This window comes from Nelumbo lutea, chromosome 5 (genome assembly GCF_056320005.1).
Source record: "Nelumbo lutea isolate HS-2025 chromosome 5, American lotus-T2T, whole genome shotgun sequence".
In the NCBI taxonomy this organism is placed as follows: domain Eukaryota; kingdom Viridiplantae; phylum Streptophyta; class Magnoliopsida; order Proteales; family Nelumbonaceae; genus Nelumbo; species Nelumbo lutea.
In genome coordinates, this window is record NC_142688.1 from 33,427,341 (window position 1) to 33,439,341 (window position 12,001).

At 40.8% G+C, this 12,001-nt stretch overlaps 1 long non-coding RNA gene and 1 pseudogene across 1 annotated transcript; both read right to left on the minus strand.

Annotated features, from left to right (window-relative positions):
* Positions 1 to 6,373: 6,373 nt before the first annotated feature.
* Positions 6,374 to 7,184, minus strand: LOC148851577 (uncharacterized). Its single transcript, XR_016099852.1, has 2 exons — positions 6,746 to 7,184; positions 6,374 to 6,674 (listed from the first exon to the last, which is right to left on the minus strand). It is a non-coding gene; the product is annotated as an uncharacterized LOC148851577 (long non-coding RNA).
* A 1,853-nt stretch (positions 7,185 to 9,037) lies between these two features.
* Positions 9,038 to 9,565, minus strand: LOC148851578 (protein LURP-one-related 8-like; annotated as a pseudogene).
* Between the last annotated feature and the right edge of the window lie 2,436 nt (positions 9,566 to 12,001).

The following is a 12,001-nucleotide window of genomic DNA, read 5'->3' on the forward strand; positions in this document are numbered from 1 at the left end:
TGACAGGTGGATTTGACTGAAGTTCAAACTTGATTGACTGCTTGCATTAAATGCATGTGTAGAAGTTAGGGGATTTCTAATGTTTCGAATGTCGAGAAATGCGCCGAAGCGGCTCTTAACTCTAGATATCGTGTAGTCGTCATTACCTCAATCATGGGAGATGTGCATCCAGTCACATTTCGGTTTCAGAAGACATGCGGTCAGCTTGACTGTGAACCGTCAGATCTGTCTAAATTTGGGTCGTCGATATAGGGGCACAGTGGCTATAAATAGGAGGGCCCCCAGGCCTCATTTTCTTTCACGCTAACTTGCTGTCTTCGGATTCTGAGGTTGTGCATCCATCTAGTTTGCTCGAGCTCTTCTGTTCACACCGTTTCATCTTTCCGGTGAGTCTAATTCATTCTGTCAATCATGTATGGGTATCCGTACCATGTTTATCTCCGGGACGGTGACCAGGACGATGATGCCCCCTCGAGCTCAAGGGGAGCTTGGGAGCAGGCTCGGGAGGCCTCCGACGATGTGGCTTCTACTTCTCGAGGCGGAGAGCCCGACACCTTCAGCCCCTCCTCTATGAAGATGGAGAGACTCAGATCTCTAGTCCGCTACTTTCACCTTCTTGGGGACCTTATCTATGGTCTCCCCTCTGGTAACTTTCCCTGGGAACATGGTCCCAATGACATAGTAATTTTCTAGGAACAGCTCAAGGTTGGCCTACGTCTTCCCCTACACCCCCTAATAGTGGAGGTATTGAATCATTTTAACGTCACCATTGACCAGCTCCATCCCAACGCCATCCGAAATTTAGTTGGGATCATTTCCCTATGCTATGAGTATTGTCTCCCCCTTGATCTCGATATCTTTTCTTCCATTCTCTGCATTAAGAATGCCACTCCCGGAGCACCTCCGGAAAGGCATTCTTATTACTTTTCTCCCCGTCGTGGCTTTAAGATCCTGCACGGCTTGCCGAACAGGGTTCCCGCCTAGAAGAGGGACTATTTTGTGGTCTGTAACCCCAAGGGGTGGCCCTTCTCAACCTCTTGGAGGGGTGCCATCCAGGACCCCAGGGTTGAGTTGGACTCTGAAACTCGGAAAACGTTGCTACCCTGGGGAGCTGTAGGCCTTCTCTGTTCAGATTACTTGTTCGATGAGAATCTCGCGCAGGCTGACCTGAGTCCGGGTAGGTTGCCTTTTAGGTCGCGTAATGCCTTGTAAAAATATATCATATGTGTATACATATATTTTCCTTTTTTTTTCTTTTTTTCTATTGAACTAATACCTTGTGGTTTTTTGGCAGCCATCATGTCTAGTGTTGACGCGCACCACCTTCTTTCCAGCAACCAGAAGCGTAAGGCGAAGAGGTCGCATCCTGACCGAACTCCTACTTCTGGGGGCACTGAGTTTGAGTTTGCTGAGCCAGACTTTGTTTCTCCACTGCCTGAAGTTCCGCCAGCCCCATCTAAAGGAGGCGCCGGAGAAGGTGGCCTCGAGGAGGGCGAGCTCCCAAGGCGAGGGGTGATTCCTCCTGGTCCTTCCCGCCCATTCTCCTACCTGCAGTTCCCAGTGGGGGAGTGGGAGGGTGTCAATGACTACCTTGTGGCTGGGCAGAAGAGCAAAAGGGCGATCTGCCACGAGGAGGTTGCTAAGTGGGGGGAGATGTAGCCTAGGTCGCCCGTCGCCTCTCACTGTATGATGGTAAGTGGTCCTTCCTCTTTTCTTCTCATTCTTTCCTTTCTTTTGTTATTTTTTTACCTTAGTCCCTTGTTTGGCAGGTGAACTCCGCCATCCACGCCATGGCCCTCCAGACCAACATCCACTCCGGCGACGCTCGTAATCAGAGGGTCCTCATTCAGAATCTCCAAGGCAAGCTCGACCAGGCCCGAGGTGAGCTCCTTCAGACTCGCAAGGGGAGCGAGGCCCAAGAGTTGCTCGCTTGTGACCAGGAAGCGCAAATCGCCAGGCTTTCCAAGGAGATTGCACGCTACAGGGAGGAGTCATCGAGGGTGGCAATGGAGAGAGAGCTCCTTCGCCAGTAGGTTCGAGACTTGGAGTCTACACTTCTGGACCGAACTCGAAAATTCGACACCATGGTTGAGGCCAAGCGGGCTAGGGCAGTCTGGGACTTCAAGGACTCCCAGGAGTATCACGACTTCCAAGTGGAGTATGGCTCGAACTCATACCACTCTGGATTCAAGCTCTACTGCTGGTTGGTCCAAAAGAAGTTCTTTAGGCTCAACCTCGACGCATCACAATGAAGGGACTGGTTCCCGAGATGGCGGACCAGGCAGAGGAGGAGGAGCCTGACTCCCCGGAGGACGAGGACGAGGTGGAGGAGGTGGACCCTTGAGGCTGGCGGCTCTATTTTTTCATTTTCTTGATTGATTTTGGGTGGTTCCCGAGTGCCAAAACCCAGTTTTCAAAAATCTTCTTCTTGGGAAGTTGTGCCCTTTTTTACTTCTTGTTGAACTTTCCCGAGATGTCTAGCTCAGTTTTTATTCATGAAATAGTAATGAAATTTTTCTTTTTCTGCTAAGTATGGTGCGCACTTTTAATTTTTGCCAAAGCGATCTCATCACTCGAGCTATTAGAGCTACATACCCGAAATGGGATTTCTCGGTAATTATTACCCCGAGCTATCCTTTAGTGTTTTAGGCATCTTTATAGTATAACGCGAAGTAATTACCATGTATGCCTGAACTGTATGTTTGTAGGTTGTACCTTATCTAGTTCAACCAATGTATCGAGACGAACTATGCTTCATAGGGTTCAGACCCGAGCTGCTTACGTCTCTGATACTTCGTACTTTGCCTTCGTTGGCGAAGCGTCTAAGTCTTTCATCGTGCCGAGGTCTTGGTTAGCTCGGTGTTCTAGCCCTTAGGTTGAGGGGGTGACTTATAGTCTACCCTTGGAGTTTGCTCATGCCATGGAGGCGACTCGGTCTCATTGCGTCGAGGTCGTGTTAGCTCGGCATTTTAGCCCTTAGGCTCTGGGAGTGACTCGTGGTCTACTCAATAGTTACAGGTAATTTTGCCTTAAGTTGACAATAGCCCTTAGGCTCTAGGGATGACTTGTTTCCCTTCAAGGGTTTCGGGCTCGTATGTTCCTTCCCCGAGCACCCGTTTCACTAGGTAGGGTCCTTCCCAATTCGGTTTGAGCTTGCCAACGCCGGGCTCAGGTACCATAACTTTACGAAGGACCAGGTTGCCGACGCGAAGGTTCCACTTCTTGACCCTGGCGTTATAGTACCGAGCTACTCTTTGCTGGTAAGCTGCGGTCCTGATATATGCGAGGTCCCTTACATTGTCGAGTAGGTCAAGGTTTGTACGTAGCTCGTCTTCATTTGCCTTGTCTTCATATGCTTCCAATCGAGGTTTGTCGTCATTTTCCTTGCCCACGGAGAGGGGGACGGTGAACTGCCCAATACAGACAGTAGGAAGTTGGGGCTGCTCCCCATAAGCGTTTTGGTTGGCACCACGTCTGGCGTTGCTGGAGGAAGCCATGAATGCTGAGTTTTCAGAAAAGGAAACTATAAAAGCTTAGAGGAAGGCTTTTTGAAGCATTTCCCAAAGATGGCACCAAATGATGCGGCACGATCCAGGCACTCCTAACTAGCAACGGACAACACCTGTGAAGAAGAAGATGAAGGATTCCCGAGGAATTTGCCCGACGGGAATACTCTGAAGCTTAAGTTAGAACACTGGGGGAGAAAGTAAAGAGGGTAAAGAGGCTAAGAGTGTAGGTCGTGCTAGATCACTGAGTTCTCAAGATTAGCTCGAGAGCAAGTAAATTTCAGATAGGATCTCAAATGTTCGAGAGAGCCCTTCCGTTCAACTAGGGAGCTCTTATAGGCGTTCTTGTCAAATCGAGCGTAACTGCCACTGGGCTCCTGTCGTAGCCGTTACCTGCCAGGGCTGCATAGGTGACCGTTGCAGGGTACTACCCGATTGGATGGATGACACATCCCAGGAGGACGGGCATGCCACCATTTGTTGAGAGATGTGGGTACAGTCTGTCGAGAGACGTGGGTACAATCAGTCAAGAGACGTGGTGCAGTCTGACGGGTATGGTCTCATCAGATAGAAGGTTCCTGAGAGCATCGCATTGCTTTAGTCACGAGCTAACTTGTCGCGAGCTGCTTTGTAGTGAGCTCCCAAGGGTACTTCGAGGTGACCCTCGCCGAGATTGTCTTTGGGGCAATCTTTATGCCTAAGTGTCGGAGCGAGCTGGTTATCCTAGCTCGCGAGCTAGGATAGATTTGTCTTGGAGTATTCCCTTTCAATAGCTTGGGGGACCTCGAGCTCACGTTGTAGTGAGCTCCCCCTATAGAGAGCTATGGTGCAGCAATCTGTCTTGCAGGATCGTTACTTAGTTGCGGTCAGGCTGCAGTGCTGAGCTGTTGCTCGTGTTGAGTCATGTCCATGTGTCATCATCTTAAGGGGTCGGGTCAAATCATCCTCCATCACTAACAATATAAATTATAAATTTGCAAATTATTCAATTTAAATATTATTCAAATAATAAAAATTTAAAATAAAAAAATATTATTTAAAATTTTTCAATAACTAAATATTATAAATGACAAAATATTAAAAACAAATAAATATTATAAATTTCAATTATGCAAATCCAACTCCACTTCTATAATAGAGAACTAGCGGGGACCCGTGCGATGCACTGGATTTGTTAAACAATAGAAATACATAAAAGTATACAATTATTTTATATTTTTAATTTTTTAAATAATTAATGTAAGGGCATTATTAAAAATATATAGAAATTATTAAAAAGTAAATTTATGATATGAAATATTTTAGACTAAGAAATATGAGAATTTGCTCACTTTCTCAAATTAAAAAAATTATATTAAAAATAATATATATATATATATATATATATATATATATATATATATATATATATATATATATATATATATATATATATGATAGATATAGATATATATGATCAGGTTGTTCAATCTTGGTCGATTTACAAATGGCCAAAGCGAAATTGATCCAACTTAGTTGGGTATGGAAATTGTTGAACTAAAGCCGACCATAAATACTAAAAAACTGACCAACTCGAATAAGTTGGTTGGGTTGGTTGGTTTCATCGGTTTGATGGACAACCCTATCTAAAATTAATTATTGTTATTTGTATTGTAAAAAAATTAGTAAAAATAGTATATAAAATATTAATAATTATTAATTATTTAAAAAAATTAAAAATATAAAATAATTGTATACTTTTATGTATTTCTATTATTTAACAAATCCCGTGCATCGCACATGTCCCCGCTAGTTCTCTTTTATAGAAGTGGAGTTGGATTGCTTTAGTTTGATCAAAGATTGCAAAAGCTAGAAAAATTGATGTTAATGATGAAGCTTTCTTTCCTTTTAGAGATAATGTCACTGGATTGGTGAAGAACTTCAAGTGTCTTTTTACATTAAAATACCAAACAATGCTGTTGCCCATGCCTTGGCTCCAAGTGGGGGTCTTTCCGGTCAGGGTGTTTTTGCGACTGGTTGGTTAGATCCACGGATGCAAGCTGGTTAGTCTTAGGACCTGTTTGGTTCATGGGAATAGGGGTTTGGAATCAGAATTAGAATGGCTTATTCTGATTGCAAATGTTTGGTTGTGCAGAATTAAAATTTGATTCTCATTTCTAGTGGAATGACTTTCTTCCATTTGAGGGAATAACCATTCCCTCCCCTTCCCTTTGAATTCCAATTATGATTTTGATTCCCATAAACAGGTTATAAGAATAAACCATTCCGATTCCAACTATAAACCAAATGGAGCCTCAATTTTTTATAGTTTAATTGCTTTCTGTGGTCCCTATTTTAGGTTGTGTTGTTTTGTTGACCTTTGTTGAAGTCCTGTTATCCTTTAATTTAATTTAATGGAAAGTCTATTTGAATTAAAAAAAAAAAAGGATATATAAAATGATGCTTTTTATTGGATTCAGATTTTAATATCTAAACGCGGAATGATCAAATCCGGAATGGACATCCAACTTTTGCCTTTTGAACGGCATGTTAAGAGTGGTTTGTTTGAACCGAATGACTTTTATCTGTGTTGTATGAAAAAGAACGGACTTTTATCTCTTGGGGCATAAAATAAATTGTTGAAACCTCCCTTGCCACAGTAGCTGAAACCTTGCCATTCTTCTGAACATTTTAAAACAACTGCAAATAAACTCCCTTTATTAGAATCCTCTAACAGAAGTCACTAAAATATCCCAAATATCTATACAATTTATATTGAGGCTAGTTTCTATAAAAAACAATACAAACTTTATAAATAACAAAGAATAGAGAATTAAAAAATGCAGCTTTACCTTTGAGTGACTGATATGTATGAAGTTAAATTTGAAAAAAAGACTGGAAGAATTTGAACTAATAATTCATATGAAGAGAATTTGAAAAACAAACATTTTGGTTAAAAATAACTGCATTGATATTTTGAATATTTTCATGCCGCTTTTTAGATTATTTTAACAAATGGGTCTAATTGCAACTGTTGAAGTACTTGAGTGAACCACCGTAGACCATCAACATCAATGTTGGGAAGCCAACGCTTGAATCAAAAGCCTGAAAAATGGAAACTGCGCTTGTGCCGCTTGGCACATAAACGTATGCTTGGAATTGCCAGACCCCAGAAGAGTAATCGTATCCCTATCAAAGGATTTAATTAGTTTTCACATCCATGTATGAAAGCTGCTAAGGTAGGGCTTTGAATTTCTTACCCGGATGCGTATCTCTGTACGAGGCTTGGTGTTGCTGTCTGGTTTGAAGGGCTTGTCTGTAGAATACACCCAGAGCTTGTGGACTCCATCTATGAAGCTGTACCTTTGACTTTCGTCCAAGTCGTATGGCTTTTGAATGTTGAAGTTTTTGGATGGGTCAAGAGGAAGCTCGGTGAAGCCAGTGGTGGGATCAGCAGCAGCAGATTCATGCGTGTTGAGAAGAAGAAGAAGTAATGAAGAAAGAGCAGCAATGTGAACGAGAGATCCCATATCTTCTTCTTCTGTTCTATGTCATGCTTTATGCCGCCTGTGTGTGTTCCTTTCTGTGGAAGAAGAGGAGGAAAGGACTTAAATAAGGTTGTGTTTGGTTTGACAGAAGGTAAGAGAGAAACTAACAGTGGGGGGGATTATGCCGCCTGTTTGTGTTGTGTTCCTTTCTGTGGAAGAACAGGAGGAAAGGACTTAAATAAGGCTGTGTTTGGTTTGACAGAAGGTAAGAGAGAAACTAACAGTGGGGGGAAGTCCTGAAGGATTTTTGTGAAATTCCTTGTGACGTACCGTTTCTCTTATTTTCTTTCAAACCAAACACAGAAGAATGTGGAACTGCACTGGTTTTTTGCCTTCATTTTTATTCTGAAGAAAATGGAGGAGTACATTAAATGCATCTACATTACCAACCCATTAACTACCGAACATTGACGACATGATGCTTCTATGAAAAACCCTCCATTGGATCATATCTAGAAATCCATTTAATCCAAATCCATTTGCTTAAGAATTCCAACATTTCTAACGTGTCATTTGTCCTGTTCCCAGTTCCCACCACCATTAATGGATCCATCAACCAGTCTCCGCTCTCTAATTCCAATTTCTTTGACCAGTCGCTCACTCCCGTTCAATTTCTCAATAGCAATCCGTCTTCACTCATTATTACGCCGTTGTTGTCCGAGTCAAGTAATCATATATATTGTATCTTTCTTTTTCCAAAAACACAGTTGACACCGGAAAATAGATCTATTGATTAAACAATCTGAATTCTGAAGCATATTTAACTGTGCTCTGCCTGCGTACATATGTCCCTCCCCAAACTCTGCAATAGCAAGAGCTTCCTGCACTGGACTGGTCTTATTAAATTGCTCTGCTTGCAACACTAACATATAGGATTCTTTCAATATTAACAGGGTAGAGAACTGTGTAAGACAAATCACTTATTTTTCTCTCGCCATTATTCAGTGGATACAGCCATTTCTGCCAGGTTCTATAAACCTTGAGTGCCTTCCAACGAGACTCCATGTACGAGCAAGCGTTGTCTTGCACATAAACACCGAATTCGAAGTAATGGGATGCTGTATCATTTGGATCACAATTGAAATTGGAATCAAAATTTCTCAGAATCGAATTGGAATGGTCTATTTCTCTCACTTGTTTGGTTCAGACAGGAATTGAAAAAGGAATCAATTAAAATGGATTCTCATTACTAAGAGAGGGGAGGCAATGACTATTTCCTCAGATGAGATAACATATTATTCTACTGGGAATGGGAATCTAATTCCATCCATTCAAACAGTTGAATTCAAAATGAGCCATTCGACCCCTATTCTCACAAACCAAATGGATCCTAATTGAAAGGCCATCAATGAACACCTTTAATTTCCAGCATCAGCGTTATGGATAACAGTAAAAAACCCCTAACATTTACATCATTTAAATGGAGCCACTTATGGTAGACGTCCTGGACCAGGACCTACCCGTTGTAGTACATGAGTGAAACACTGTAGATCATTAAAATCATGGAGAATCACTTTTTTGTTTTGTTTTTTTTTTTTTACTATATAGGCCTCTACAATGGGGATAGCCCAAGAGCCCCTCAACCCTATTCCTTACAATATCTCCAATTTTACCCTTAAAAAAATATCAAAACCACTTTTGACAATTATGAGTATTTATTATAAGTGCTTATTAAACGTGTTTACTATACTGTATCTATTAGATTCGATTTAAATAGAAGGGTTCGGCTTCTATGAGGGCAGAGTCCATACTAGCATCATTCACGCAGCACGAGGATGCACCATGTGTATTTTGATTCGTGCATTAACTGACTCTGGATCTCATATCCACATGAATTCTGCCCACGCCTACCCACCATGATTGTAAAATATCTCCTCCTGCATAATAATATGCAGAAAAATGAAATGTTCTCCGTGTGTAATTGCGATAAACCGGCTCTCGTTAGGTGCCCCTTCGTTCCATTTTACTTACCGCTCGAGACTCGTTAGCCACTCACCTCGTAAATGAAAAGGAAGGGTCGAAAAGGAATCAATAAAATATTCGGTCAAGAAGTAAAACGAGGGACATTGCAAGACAGAATTGAAACCGGATCGTACGATCAAAGGAAAGACATACACAGAAGGAAATTCCTCGTCTTCCTCTTTGGGACATGGCTTCCTTTCTCTTAATCTCTGCCATCACCTTCCTGGACTCATCGAGTACTTGGCACGATCTTAGGAAGTAGGAGTCTTCAATCACGTAAACGAATCTGGTGTTGGGTGAAGAAAATCCTATAAACACATGACATAGCACATTTGAATTAAAGCTCAGAAGATTCATGAAAAGAAATTAAGAACTCAGAGAGAGACAGAGAGACCTTGCGACGCATGGTGAAGAGGGGTTGTCTGAGCCGTCCATGAGGAGGATCTCTTCCCTATGACTGCCCATATAATTGTCGACCCTAAAAACCAACTTCCCGTCAGAATCAATCACCGTAAACACATTACAACTGAGCTAGAATGACTTTCTCCACACAATCTGCGATCTATACATATCCACCCGCTCATACTTTACTCCTTTTACTTCTTGACCAAATGCTTGTTGGGAAGTTACACTATAGTAGCAGAAATGAGTGTAAAATCAATCTAGTTTATGTGTAAAAATGGGTATGTCAATAACAATGATAATCACTAAACAATTCAGTCAATTAACAGAAAAATATATAATAATCACCGCACAATAGTACATCAGAATTTTTACATGAAAAACCCCAAAATTAGAGAAAAACCATGTGACCTATAATCAGTACAAGTCTTCCACTAATTCAGAAACTAATGGGTACAATAATCTTCTCTAGTTGCAACTAGAGACTTACAAGTATTAAAAAAATAATCCTTAGTTCATAAGAACCGCATTAACATCATTAAATGCAAGGTGGATACAACACAAATAGAGATTTAGATCTCATCAAGTTGTTGTAAATCTAAACTGAAAAGTAGAGAAAGGAAAAATCACCAAATCTAAATTGAAGTGAGATTCTTAACTCCAGCACTTAATATCATTAAGAACGGACTTGAAACACCTCCGAACTTGGTCTTGAATGGAGCAGAAAAATCAAACTCTTTTCTTCTCTTCTTCACAAACTCAAAAAAAAAATCCCTAAAACACCGATTATGTTTCTCTTGTTTTTCCCAAATCGGGTGGTTACGAAACATGATGCTCAAAAAAATAGAAAGGTGGGAGCGGCTTCTGCTATACGGCTCATTTAGGGAGTAAATAAAAGGTGGGGTAGATCCCTCATATGGGCTAGACCCACACCCAACAATGTTCTCCTAATTCCTTTTCCTTTATTAGATACCCAAAAAAAAATCAAAGAATGAATTAAAAGAAAGAGAAAAATATTCAATGTTTTGAACCTACAAAGTAGAAAAATAATAACAGGTGTGATGCAGATTTTTTGTTTCCACTACAAAGTTTTAAACATTCACAAGTTGAGAAGGTTGTAATAGAATAATAGTTGAGATGCGGGGTATCGATTCTCATAATAGAATAGCATGCTAAACAAGCGCTCTACCCGGTAATGGCCGTTGGTCGCCGCCAGTTGGAGAGAGTCTCGAGCACGAGCGGGAAGTGGAATGGAACTCCGTTTAATATTCGCTTCACACGCATTAAACCAATGCATGAATCAAAAGACGCGTGGCACATTCTCATTCTCATGCTGCGCGAACAATGCGAGCATGAACTCAGCCCTGATAGAAGCCAGACTCGTAATAAGAGACCTCACTACCGTTAGAATCACTATTGTGTACAAAAGTCCTGCATTGTGTTGACACCGGATGACCCACTTGGCACATACCCATCACCCTCAATTTGCCACATGCCTGAAGTATAATCATATATTTACGAGAGGAATCGCGCAATAAGAGAATTGCGACCACAACAATAAATTTGCACTTAGACCAGTACTATGGTGATGTTTTTTGAATTGCTTAATGAATCTCGGTACGAGGCCTAGATTGCATCGACGAAGCTGTAGCTTTGGCTTACGTTCAAGTTTTATGGTTTTTGGTTTTTGGTTTTCAAAGTTAGATGTGTCCAGAGGAAACTATGTTAACCCATTAATATTGTATGATCAACTACGGCTGATTCCGCTCCTTGTTGCTTATAGAAATTCAAGAGAAATGTAAGAGAAGAAAGGCAAGTGAAGGACCTGTTCAAAAACATCGTCTATTGGTAATTGGTAGTTCATGAGTCGGGCTTGAATTCAACTTTTGCCAAAATTTAGATGAACCCGGCCCGAATTAGTGTAAAATGTCTATGCACTGAGTCCAAGGCCTGTCCTAGGAACAAATCTTATAAGGCATGGATAAAATCATGTGTGGTGTTGGTAGAGTCTGTTAACGATGCGATATGTGTGTGATTGATTCGTTAATAGAATGGGGTTTGGATTGACTTTTCAACTGTCTTGAGATGGTTAACCATCAATTACAGCGAAACACATCTTCGTTTTTCCATCTTGACATGAATTAAGCTAATTTATTGATCTGTTAGCTGACAGGGACATGACGTTGAGTTAGACTGTTCAAGTCAATTAACATATTACGATTAGGGTGCAATTGGTGTGGAATGGGTCGGGTTGAGTTAACCTTAACCCAACTCAACCTCTAACATGATGATTTGGAGTTGGGTTGTACCATGGTCGGTTCAGGTTAGCGCAATTTCTTAACTTTATTTATTTTTTTGTTTAAAAAATGTTTTCATTACTTAAATCTACGATTGGAAAATTAGGATTAATATGATGGTGATTAGGCTAGGGTGCTTTACAAGTATTTTATTTATTTTTTATTAGGATCAATTTGGAAGGAGTATAAATACAAATTTGTACAATATAAATATATACAAAATAATACAAAATACAAGGTTTTGCAATCTACATATTTTTCATTTATTTTTTGTTTATTTACTCTTTTCATATCTACAAGACAAACA